Source organism: Nicotiana sylvestris, chromosome 5 (assembly GCF_000393655.2).
Source record: "Nicotiana sylvestris chromosome 5, ASM39365v2, whole genome shotgun sequence".
In the NCBI taxonomy this organism is placed as follows: Eukaryota; Viridiplantae; Streptophyta; class Magnoliopsida; order Solanales; family Solanaceae; genus Nicotiana; species Nicotiana sylvestris.
Window position 1 is genome coordinate 155068324 of NC_091061.1, and position 10103 is coordinate 155078426.

Genomic DNA, 10103 nt, shown 5'->3' on the forward strand with positions numbered 1-10103 from the left:
TATTGATTTGGTAGCCAACTAACAAAAAATCCGTAATAATATGACCATTATACCCCTGACAAAACATATAAAAGATGCATCACGCATAAATCAATTTACGGTTCTCCTCCATCACTCCATCTCTCCTCATATCACCTCTCGCAAACCAGATTTGAACCATATTCAAATTCTAAATTCAAAATTACAAAATACATTGTAAGTATTCCAATTCATCTCCAGAATTCAAAATAGTTTTTGAAACTGATTGATTTCATGATATATGTTTCTATAATTATTTTCGTAATCACACTTGAATATATGTTTCTGATTGATTGATTGAAGTTGTTTGACGGATGAAACATGAACTTTTTACTGATAGATTACACTGACGAATGAATTTGCATTCTAAATCTGTTTCACGTTGAATTCTAACATTCTAATCCGACAAATTCAAATATGCTGAAATTTTTGGTTTATTTACTAAACAAGCTGAGTTTTTACATATGCTGAAGTATTTGTCTTGTAGTGTAATCAAGCTGTAGTTATTTAGTTCATATGTAAAAATTTCATGAAAACGAGCTAAACATAAATTAAAATTACATATTGCACAAAAACTTCAGCATAAGATTCTGAAGTTGTTTAGTTCATCTTTAAAAACTTCAGCAAAACGAGCTGAAGTTTTCCTCCCGCGCTGGGTAAAAATAAAACATAAATTAAAATTACATATTGCACAAAAACTTCAGCATGGGATGCTGAAGTTGTTTAGTTCATCTTTAAAAACTTTAGGAAAACGAGCTGAAGTTTCCCTCCTCCACTAGGTAAAATATAAAACATAATTAAAATTACATATTGCACAAAAACTTCATGTGATGATCTTTGGCCTTAAAAACCTCCTTTTATCTCACCTCGATTTGCATGCACAGTCCGGGTGTATATCCGGAATGCTTTTATGTGAAAATTTGATAAAAATGCTAATTTTTGCCTTTAAAAATTAAATTTAAATTGACTTTGGTCAACATTTTAGGTAAACGAACTCGGACCCGTGATTTGACAATCCCGAAGGGTTCGTAAAAAAATATGGGACTTGGGCGTATGCTCGAAATTGAATTCCGAGGTCCCAAGCCCGAAAAATGAATTTTTGAAGAAAATTGTTTAAGTGAAATTATAAGAGTTTTTGAAAATCTAAAGATGTTTGAATTTGATGGTATCGGGCCCGTATTTTTGATTTCGGAGCCTGCTACAGGTCTTATATGGTATTTAAGTTGTGCCTGTAAAATTTGGTAAGAAACGGATTTCACATGACGTGAATCGGACCCTCGGTTGTGAAAAATTTGAACTTAAGAGTTATTGAGATATTTTCTTTGATTTTGATGCTAAACTCATAGTTCGAGGCGTATTTCGGCGATTTGATCGCATGGTAAGTCCGTATGATATTTTTAGGGTTTTGTGCATGTTTGGTTTGGAGCCCCGAGGGCTCGGGTGAGTTTCGGATAGGCCACGAGATGTTTTTACACTTAGAAAGGTTACAGGTTTTGCTGTATCTAGTGTTTGATGCATCATGCTTCGCAATCGCGTAGTCAAGGGAAACAGGGTTGGGGAGGATTTTACCCTATGCGAACGCGAGACCCAGGTCGCGAACGCGGAGCATTGGGGGGTTTGCTCTACACGAACGCGACCGGTCAACTGCGAACGCATAGCTTTAGGATGGGCTGGTCAGGGAATCTAGGGAGAACTATGCGAACGCGACCCCTTTATCGCGAACGCGAAGGCAGGGCTGGGCTAAGCCTTCGCGAACGCGAAGCTTCTCCTGTGATCGCGTAAGTCCTCACCCATCTGACCCATTTGCAAGAAACCTTCAACATCCTCAAAAGCTACAACATGAAGCTCAATCCCGAGAAGTGCGCCTTCGGAGTAGGTTTGGGCAAATTCCTGGGCTTTATGGTCTCAAACAGGGGGGTCGAAATCAATCTCGACAAAATAAAGGCCATCGAAGAGATTACGGTGGTAAACAACGTAAAAGCCATTCAATGGCTGACAGGGCGGATCGCGGCCCTAGACAGATTCATATCGAGATCGTCGGACAAAAGCCACTTTTTCTTCGCCCTACTCAAAAGAAAGAACAACTTCTATGGACTCCAGAATGCCAACATGCCTTGGAAGAACTAAAACGGTACCTGTCTAGCCCGCCTTTGCTGCACACGCCCAAGGAGGATGAAATGTTATACCTATACATGGCTGTATCCAAAATAGCGGTAAGTGGCGTACTGGTTTGAGAAGATCAAGGTACGCCCTCCCCCGTTACTTTGAAATTACTTCTATTACTGTTATTCTGCTAGATACTGTTTAATTGCAGGTTATTTGTTTGTTGTGTCCTATCCTCGTCACTACTTCGCCGAGGTTAGGCTCGACACTTACTCAATACATGCAATCGGTTGTACTGATACTACACTCTGTACTCTTTTGTGCAGATCCCGGTACTGGAGCATACAGACCTTAGCTAGGGGTTGCTGCCTTCAGTCCATCGGAGACCCGATGTAGTCCTGCAGGCATCCACAGGCCTTTGCGTTCCCTTCCTATTTTGTTTCTCTGTTCTTTTCTATTTCAGAGACACACATGTATTTATTTTGTTCAGACCCTATTTGTAGTATTCTTAGATAGTCCATGAGATTGTGACACCAGTTCTGGGTGGTTTATGTTTATGGATTCATATTAGTACTAGCTTAATCGTTAAATTTCGTTCTTCCACATTATTATTTTCGCTGTTTATAATATGTTAACTTGCTATTGTTGAGAGGTTAAAAATGAAAAGGGTAAATTAATCGGAATAGTTGGCTTGCCTAGCTTTCACTAATAGGCGCCATCACGACTCTCGAGGGTGGGAAATCCGGGCCGTGACAAGTTGGTATCAGAGTTCTAGGTTGCTTAGGTTCTACAATTCACGGACAAGCTTGGTAGAGTCTGAGGGATCGGTACAGAGACGTCTGTGCTTATCCCCCAAAGACTACAGAGTTAGGAACAGTTTCACTTCTACTCTTCTCTGTCGTGCGATTTGGTTTCTCAATGCTAATTGAACTTCTACTCTATTCTTTCACAGATGGAGAGAACACATGTTTCTTTATCCGCTGATCAATAGCCCAAGCCCCCAGCAGCAGCTCCTACGAGAGGCAGAGGACGAGGTCGTGCTAGGGGTCGAGGTAGGGGTAGAGCTCAGCCTAGAGCAGCAGCACCAGCGATGGAGCCTCAAATTGAGTTTGATGATGAGGTTCCGGCCCAGACAGTTCCAGTGGGCCCAGCTCAGGTCCTAGAGGGATTTATCGCTACCCCGGTACTCCAGGATGCTCTAATCCGTCTAGTGGGCCTTATGGAGAGTGTCACTCAGGCATTCTTACTTCCTGTAGCACCAGCCGTCTCTCGGGCTGGGGGAGGAGAACAGACTCCCGCTACCCGCACTCCGGAGCAGATGGCTCCCCAGTTTCAGACTCCAGCAGCTTAACCAGTTGGAGCAGTTCAACCGGGTGTAGTAGCTCAGACCGGTGATGGAGCAGCTATGTTTGTCGATACTTTGTGGAGGTTGGACAGGTTCACCAAGCTGTTCACTACTTATGGTGGTACATCTTCAGAGGATCCCCAAGGTTATTTAGACAGCTGTCATGAGGTTCTTCGGAACATGGGGATAGTGGAGACCAATGGGGTCGACTTTGTTTCTTTCCGTCTGTCAGGTTCTACCAAGAAATAGTGGAGAGATTATTATTTGGCCAGACCAGCTGGATCACTAGCTCTCACTTGCGACCAGTTCTCGCAGCTATTTCTCGAGAAGTTTCTTCCCGTCACTCAGAGAGAGGAGTACCGCAGGTGGTTCGAGCGTCTACAACAGGGTTCTATGACTGTCACCTAGTATGAGATGAGGTTTATTGATTTGGCTCATCATGCTCTTCTAATACTCCCCACTGAGAGAGAAAGGGTGGAGAGGTTTATTGAGGGACTCGCTCAGCCTATTAGACTGCAGATGGCTAAATAGACAGCTAGCGAGATTTCTTTCCAGGATGCGGCCAATGTGGCCAGGCGGGTTGAGATGGTTTTGGCTTAGGGGAGTGGTTGGTGTTCTGATAAGAGGCCTTATCATTCTGGTAGATTCAGTGGTGCCTCATCCGGAGGCAGGGATTCTTTTGGTAGAGGCCATCCTCCTAGGCCATTCTAGTCAGCACTTCAGGTTTCTCATGGTGCTCCAGGTGGCCGTGGTTCTCATATGCAGTATTCTGATCAGTTGCCCTACAGTGCACTACCAGCTCCTATCAGTACACCTCCGCTCCAGAGTTTTCAGGATGGTTATTCAGGTCGTCAGGGCCAGTTTCAGGGTTAGCAGTCCCAACAACTGAAGTCTTGCTATACTTGAGGCGATATGAGGCACATTGCTAGGTTTTGCCCTCGAGCAGTTCTCAGCAACAGAGTTCTCGTGCTATGGTTCCAGCACCGGGTGTTCCACCGCCCGCTCAGCCAGCTAGAGGTAGGGGTAGAGGTGGAGATCAGGCTGCTAGAGGTGGAGGTCAGGCTGCTAGAGGTGGAGGCCAAACAGCTAGAGGTGGAGGCTAGCCAACAGGAGGTCGTCCTAATGATGCAGTTCAGAGTGGTGGGGCCCAAACCCGGTGTTATGCTATGCCAGGCAGACCTGAGGCTGAGGCCACTGATGCAGTTATCACAGGTAAGGTTTTAGTGTGAAGTAGAGATGCCTCAGTTCTATTTGATCTATGGTCCATATATTCTTATGTATCATCTTATTTTGCCCCTTATCTGGTTGTGCCTCATGCTTCTTTGAGTGCTCCTATATATGTGTATACACCGGTGAGTGATTCTATTGTGGTAAATCGTGTTTATCATGCTTGCGTGTTCGTTATTGGGGGTCTTGAGACCCATGTAGATCTCCTACTTCTCTATATGGTGGATTTCGATGTCATTCTAGGGATGAATTGTTTATCCCCTTATCATACTATATTGAATTGTCATTCCAAGATCGTGACCTTAGCATTTTCGGGGTTGCCTCGTTTAGAGTGAAGAGGGACTCCTAGTCATTCTACCAATAGGGTTATCTCATATATGAAGGCTCGGCGTATGGTTGATAAGAGATGTTTGGCCTATTTGGCGTATGTTCGTGATTCTAGTGCTGAGATTCCTTCTATGGATTCTGTGCCCGTTGTTCGTGAGTTTCCAGAGGTATTTCCTTTGGACCTGCTGGGGATGCTACCCGACAGGGACATTAACTTTTGCATTGATTTAGCTCTGAGCACTCAATCCATTTTAATTCTGCCATATCACATGGCCCTGCCAGAGTTGAAAGAATTGAAAGAACAGTTGCAGACTTGCTGGATAAAGGTTTTATTAGACCGAGTGTCTCGTATTGGGGTGCGCCGGTGTTGTTTGTTAAGAAGAAGGATGGGTTGATGAGGATGTGTATAGATTATTGGAAGTTGAACAAAGTCATCAAGAACAAGTATCCATTGCCGATGATTGATGATTTGTTTGATCGGCTTTAGGGTGACAAGGTATTTTTGAAGATTGACTTGAGATTTGGCTACCATCAGTTGAGGATTAGGGCATCCGATGTCCCTAAGGCAGCTTTTCGCACTCGGTACAGGCATTATAAGTTCTTAGTGATGTCATTCGGGTTGACAAATGCTCCAGCAACTTTTATGGATTTGATGAACCGAGTGTTCAAGCCTTATTTGGAATCCTTCGTGATTGTTTTCATTGATGATATTTTGATTTATTCCCGCAGCCGGGAGGAGCACGAGCAGCATCTTCGAGTCGTTCTTCAGACTTTAAGGGATAGTCAGTTGTATGCTAAGTTTTCAAAGTGTGAGTTTTGGTAGAGTTCAGTTGCATTCTTAGGTCATGGTGTATCAGCATAGGGTATTCGGGTGGATCCTAAGAAGATTGCGACAGTCAAGGACTGGACTAGACCCACATCAGCCACAGAGATCCGGAGTTTCTTAGGTTTGGCGAGTTATTACAGTCGGTTTGTGGAGGGATTTTCATCTATTGCATCCCCGATTACCAGGTTGACCTAGAAGGGTGCCCAGTTCAGGTGGTCGGATGAGTGTAAGGCGAGCTTTCAAAAGTTCAAGACAGCTTTGACTACAGTGGCAGTGTTGGTATTTCCTACAGGTTCAGGGCCATATACAGTGTATTATGATGCATCGTGTATTGGACTTGGCGTGGTGTTGATGCAGAATGGCAAGGTTATTGCCTATGCTTCGCGACAGTTGAAGATTCACAAGAAGAATTATCCAGTTCATGATTTGGAGCTAGCAGCCATTGTTCACGCGCTGAAGATTTGGAGGCATTATTAATATGGCATGTCATGTGTGGTGTTCACATATCACAAGATTTTGCAATACTTGTTCAAGAAGAAGAAGCTAAATTTGAGGCAGAAGAGGTGGTTGGAGCTGTTGAAAGACTATGATATCACCATCTTGTATCATCCGGGGAAGGCCAATGTAGTGGCCGATGCATTGAGTAGGAAATCAGCTAGTATGGGCAGCCTTGCGTATATCACCATCTTGTATCAGTTCGTGAGGTTGGATGTTTCTGAGCCTAGCCGTGTGCTATCTTGCGCAGTCGCTCGGTCTTCATTATTTTAGCGTATCTGAGATTGACAGTATGATGATCCTTATTTGCTTGTCCTTAGAGACATAGTGCGGCACGGGGGTGCCAAGCAGGTTACAGTTGGAGATGATGGAGTTTTGAGGATGTAGGGTAGTATTTGTGTGCCTAATATGGATAGACTTCGTGATTTGATTCTAGAGGAGGCTCATAGTTCCCGGTATTCTATTCATCCAGGCGCCGCTAAGATGTATCAGGACTTGCGACATCATTATTGGTGGAGGAGGATGAATAAGGATATTGTTGCGTATGTAGCTCGGTGTTTGAATTGTCAGCAGATAAAGTACGAGCATTAGAGACCTGGTGGTTTGTTCCAGAAGATTGAGACCCTTGAGTAGAAGTGGGAGTGTATCACTATGGACTTTGTTGTTTGACTCCCATGGACTCAGAGGAAGTTCGATGCAGTGTGGGTTATTATGGATAGGCTGACCAAGTCAGCTTATTTCATTCCTGTGGCAGTTTCCTATTCTTCTGAGCGGATGGCAGAGATTTATATCCGGGAGATCGTTCGTCTTCATGGTATGCCCGTGTCTATCATTTCTGATCAGGGTACGCAGTTTACCTCGTATTTTTGGAGGGCAGTATAGCATGAGTTGGGTACGCGGGTCGAGTTGAGCATACCATTTCATCCTTAGACGGACGGGCAGTCCGAGCGTACTATTCAGATTTTGAAGGATATGCTCCGAGCATGTGTTATTGACTTTTGAGGTTCTTGGGATCAGTTCTTGCCATTAGCATAGTTTTCCTACAACAACAACTACCAGTCGAACATTCAGATGGCTCTCTATGAGGCATTATATGGTAGGCGATGTCAGTCGCTGGTTGGGTGGTTTGAGCCAGGAGAGGCTCAGTTGTTGGGTACAGATTTAGTTCAGGATGCCTTGGACAAGGTTAAGATCATGAAGGATAGGCTTAGTACAGCTCAATTCAGGCAAAAGAGTTATGCTGACCGTAAGGTTTGTGATGTGGCATTCATGGTCGGAGAGCGAGTGTTGCTCCGGGTGTCACCCATGAAGGGCGTGATAAGATTTGGGAAGAAGGGCAAGCTAAGCCCTAGGTTCATTGGTCCTTTTGAGATTCTTAATCGAGTGGGAAATGTGGCTTACAGACTTGCGTTGCTACCGAGTTTATCAGTTGTGCACCCAATGTTTCATGTGTCTATGCTTCGGAAGTATCACGGCGATCCATCTCATGTGTTAGACTTCAACACTGTCTAGTTGGACAAGGATCTCACCTATGAGGAGGAGCCGATGGCCATTCTCGACCGGCATGTTCGTCAGTTGAGATCGAAGAGTTACCCTTCTGTTCGTGTTCAGTGGAGAGGTCAGCCTGCCAAGGCCGCTACCTGGGAGTCCGAGCCCGATATGCGGAGCCGATATCCCCATCTTTTCCCCAACTCAAGTACTTCTTTTCTATGTCTGTTCGAGGATGAACGGTTGTTTTAGAGGTGGAAAATGTGATGACCTTTTGGGTCATCACTTGTTTTAAAAGTCAATTCTATATTCCAAGACCTTAAAAACCTCCTTTTATCTCACCTCGATTTGCATGTACAGTCCGGACGTATATCCGGAACGCTTTTATGTGAAAATTTGATAAAAATGCTAATTTTGCCTTTCAAAATTGAATTTTAGTCGACTTCGGTCAATATTTTGGGTAAGTAGACCCGGACCCATGATTGGATGGTCCCGGAGGGTCTGTAAAAAAATATGGGACTTGGGCATATGCCCGGAATTGAATTCCGAGGTCCCAAGCTTGAGAAATGAATTTTTGAAGAAAATTGTTTAACTAAAATTATAAGAGTTTTTAAAAATCTAAAGATGTTTGAATTTGATGGTATCAGGCCCGTGTTCTTGGTTCCGGAGCCCGGTACAGGTCTTATATGGTATTTAAGTTGTTCCTGCAAAATTTGGTAAGAAACGGACTTCATATGACATGCACTTATTGCCTGTTTGTTATGATTTTGTAACGACCCAGCCGGTCGTTTTAAGAATTTACGCCCCGAACCCCTATTAACTGCATTCACTGTGTTTGTTTCTGCTATTGTAAGTTGTCGGGAAGGTTCGTTTTTGTTTTCAAAGTGTTTTGGGACACTTAGTCCCTAAATGAGAGTTTAAGCCTTAGAATTTGGACCGTAGTCGAAGCAGTGTGAAGACGGCCTCAGTATGAAATTTTGTTGGTTCCATTAGCTCCGTTGGGTGATTTTGGGCTTAGAGGCATGTTTGGATTGAGTTTTGGAGGTCCATAGCTTATTTAGGCTTAAAATGCCGAAAGTTGAATTTTCGAAGTTTTCAGTTCGATAGTGAGATTTTGATCTAGGAGTCAGAATGGAATTCCGAGAGTTGGAGTAGCTCCGTAGTGTTGAATGTGACATGTGTGCAAAATTTCAGGCCATTCGAACGGGTTTGATAGGCTTTTTGATCGAAAGTGGAATTTTGAAGTTTTGGGAATCCTTAGGCTTGGATTGGAGAGCCATTTGTGGTTTAAGCGTTGCTTGATGTGATTCGAGGGTTGGAATAAGTTCTTATGATGTTTTAGGACTCGTTGGCATGTTCGGTTGAGGTCCCGGGGGCCTCGGGGGTCTCGGGTGAGTTTCGGGTACTTAACGGAAGTTAAATTGGACTTAGGAGAAATATAAAGTTGGTTGAACCTGTCATAATCGCACCTGCGTGTATTGGACCGCAGGTGCGGCACCGCAGAAGCGGTAGGAGGACCGCAGGTGCGGTCTCAGGCATTTTGGGCTTAGGTCGCAGATGCGGCCCATGCACCGCAGAAGCGACATCACATCTGCGTAAAGGGGTGTCGCAGGTGCGGAATTTTTGGTTTAATGAAAAGTCGCAGGTGTGACATGGTCTCCGCAAAAGCGGGACCGCAAGTGCAGTCCCAGAGCCGCAGATGCGGTTCCACTGGTCAGAAAAAGGGCAGAAACGAGGGTTTAGTCTCAAAACCTTAGAAATTAACTTGGGAGCTCGGGATTGGCGATTTTGGGAGAGATTATCACCTGGGTGTTTTGGGTAAGTAATTCTTACTTGGTGTTGATTAATTTCTATGAATCTATGCTTAAATTCGAATTTGGGGTGAAAATTTGAAAAAGTTCTTAGGCCTAATTTTAGAGGTTTGATCAAGATTTTGATGTCAGATTGGAGTAATTTCTGTATATATGAACCCGTGAGAGTGTGAGGATTCCGAATTTGTTAATTTTACCAGATTCTGAGATGTGGGCCCGGGGGGGGGGGGCATTTTCCCTAATTTTGCGTATTAGCTTCGAATTTATTTGTCGAATTAGATACTTAAATTTCTATTTACATTATGCAATTACTTTAAATAGATTTGGGCCATTTGGAGTCGGATACTCATGGCAAGAATGTGGCATTAAGTTGATTTAACGGGTTCGAGGTAAGTGGCTTGCCTAACCTTGTGTGGGGGAACTCCCCTTAGGATTTGATATTGTTGATATATGAAATGCCTTG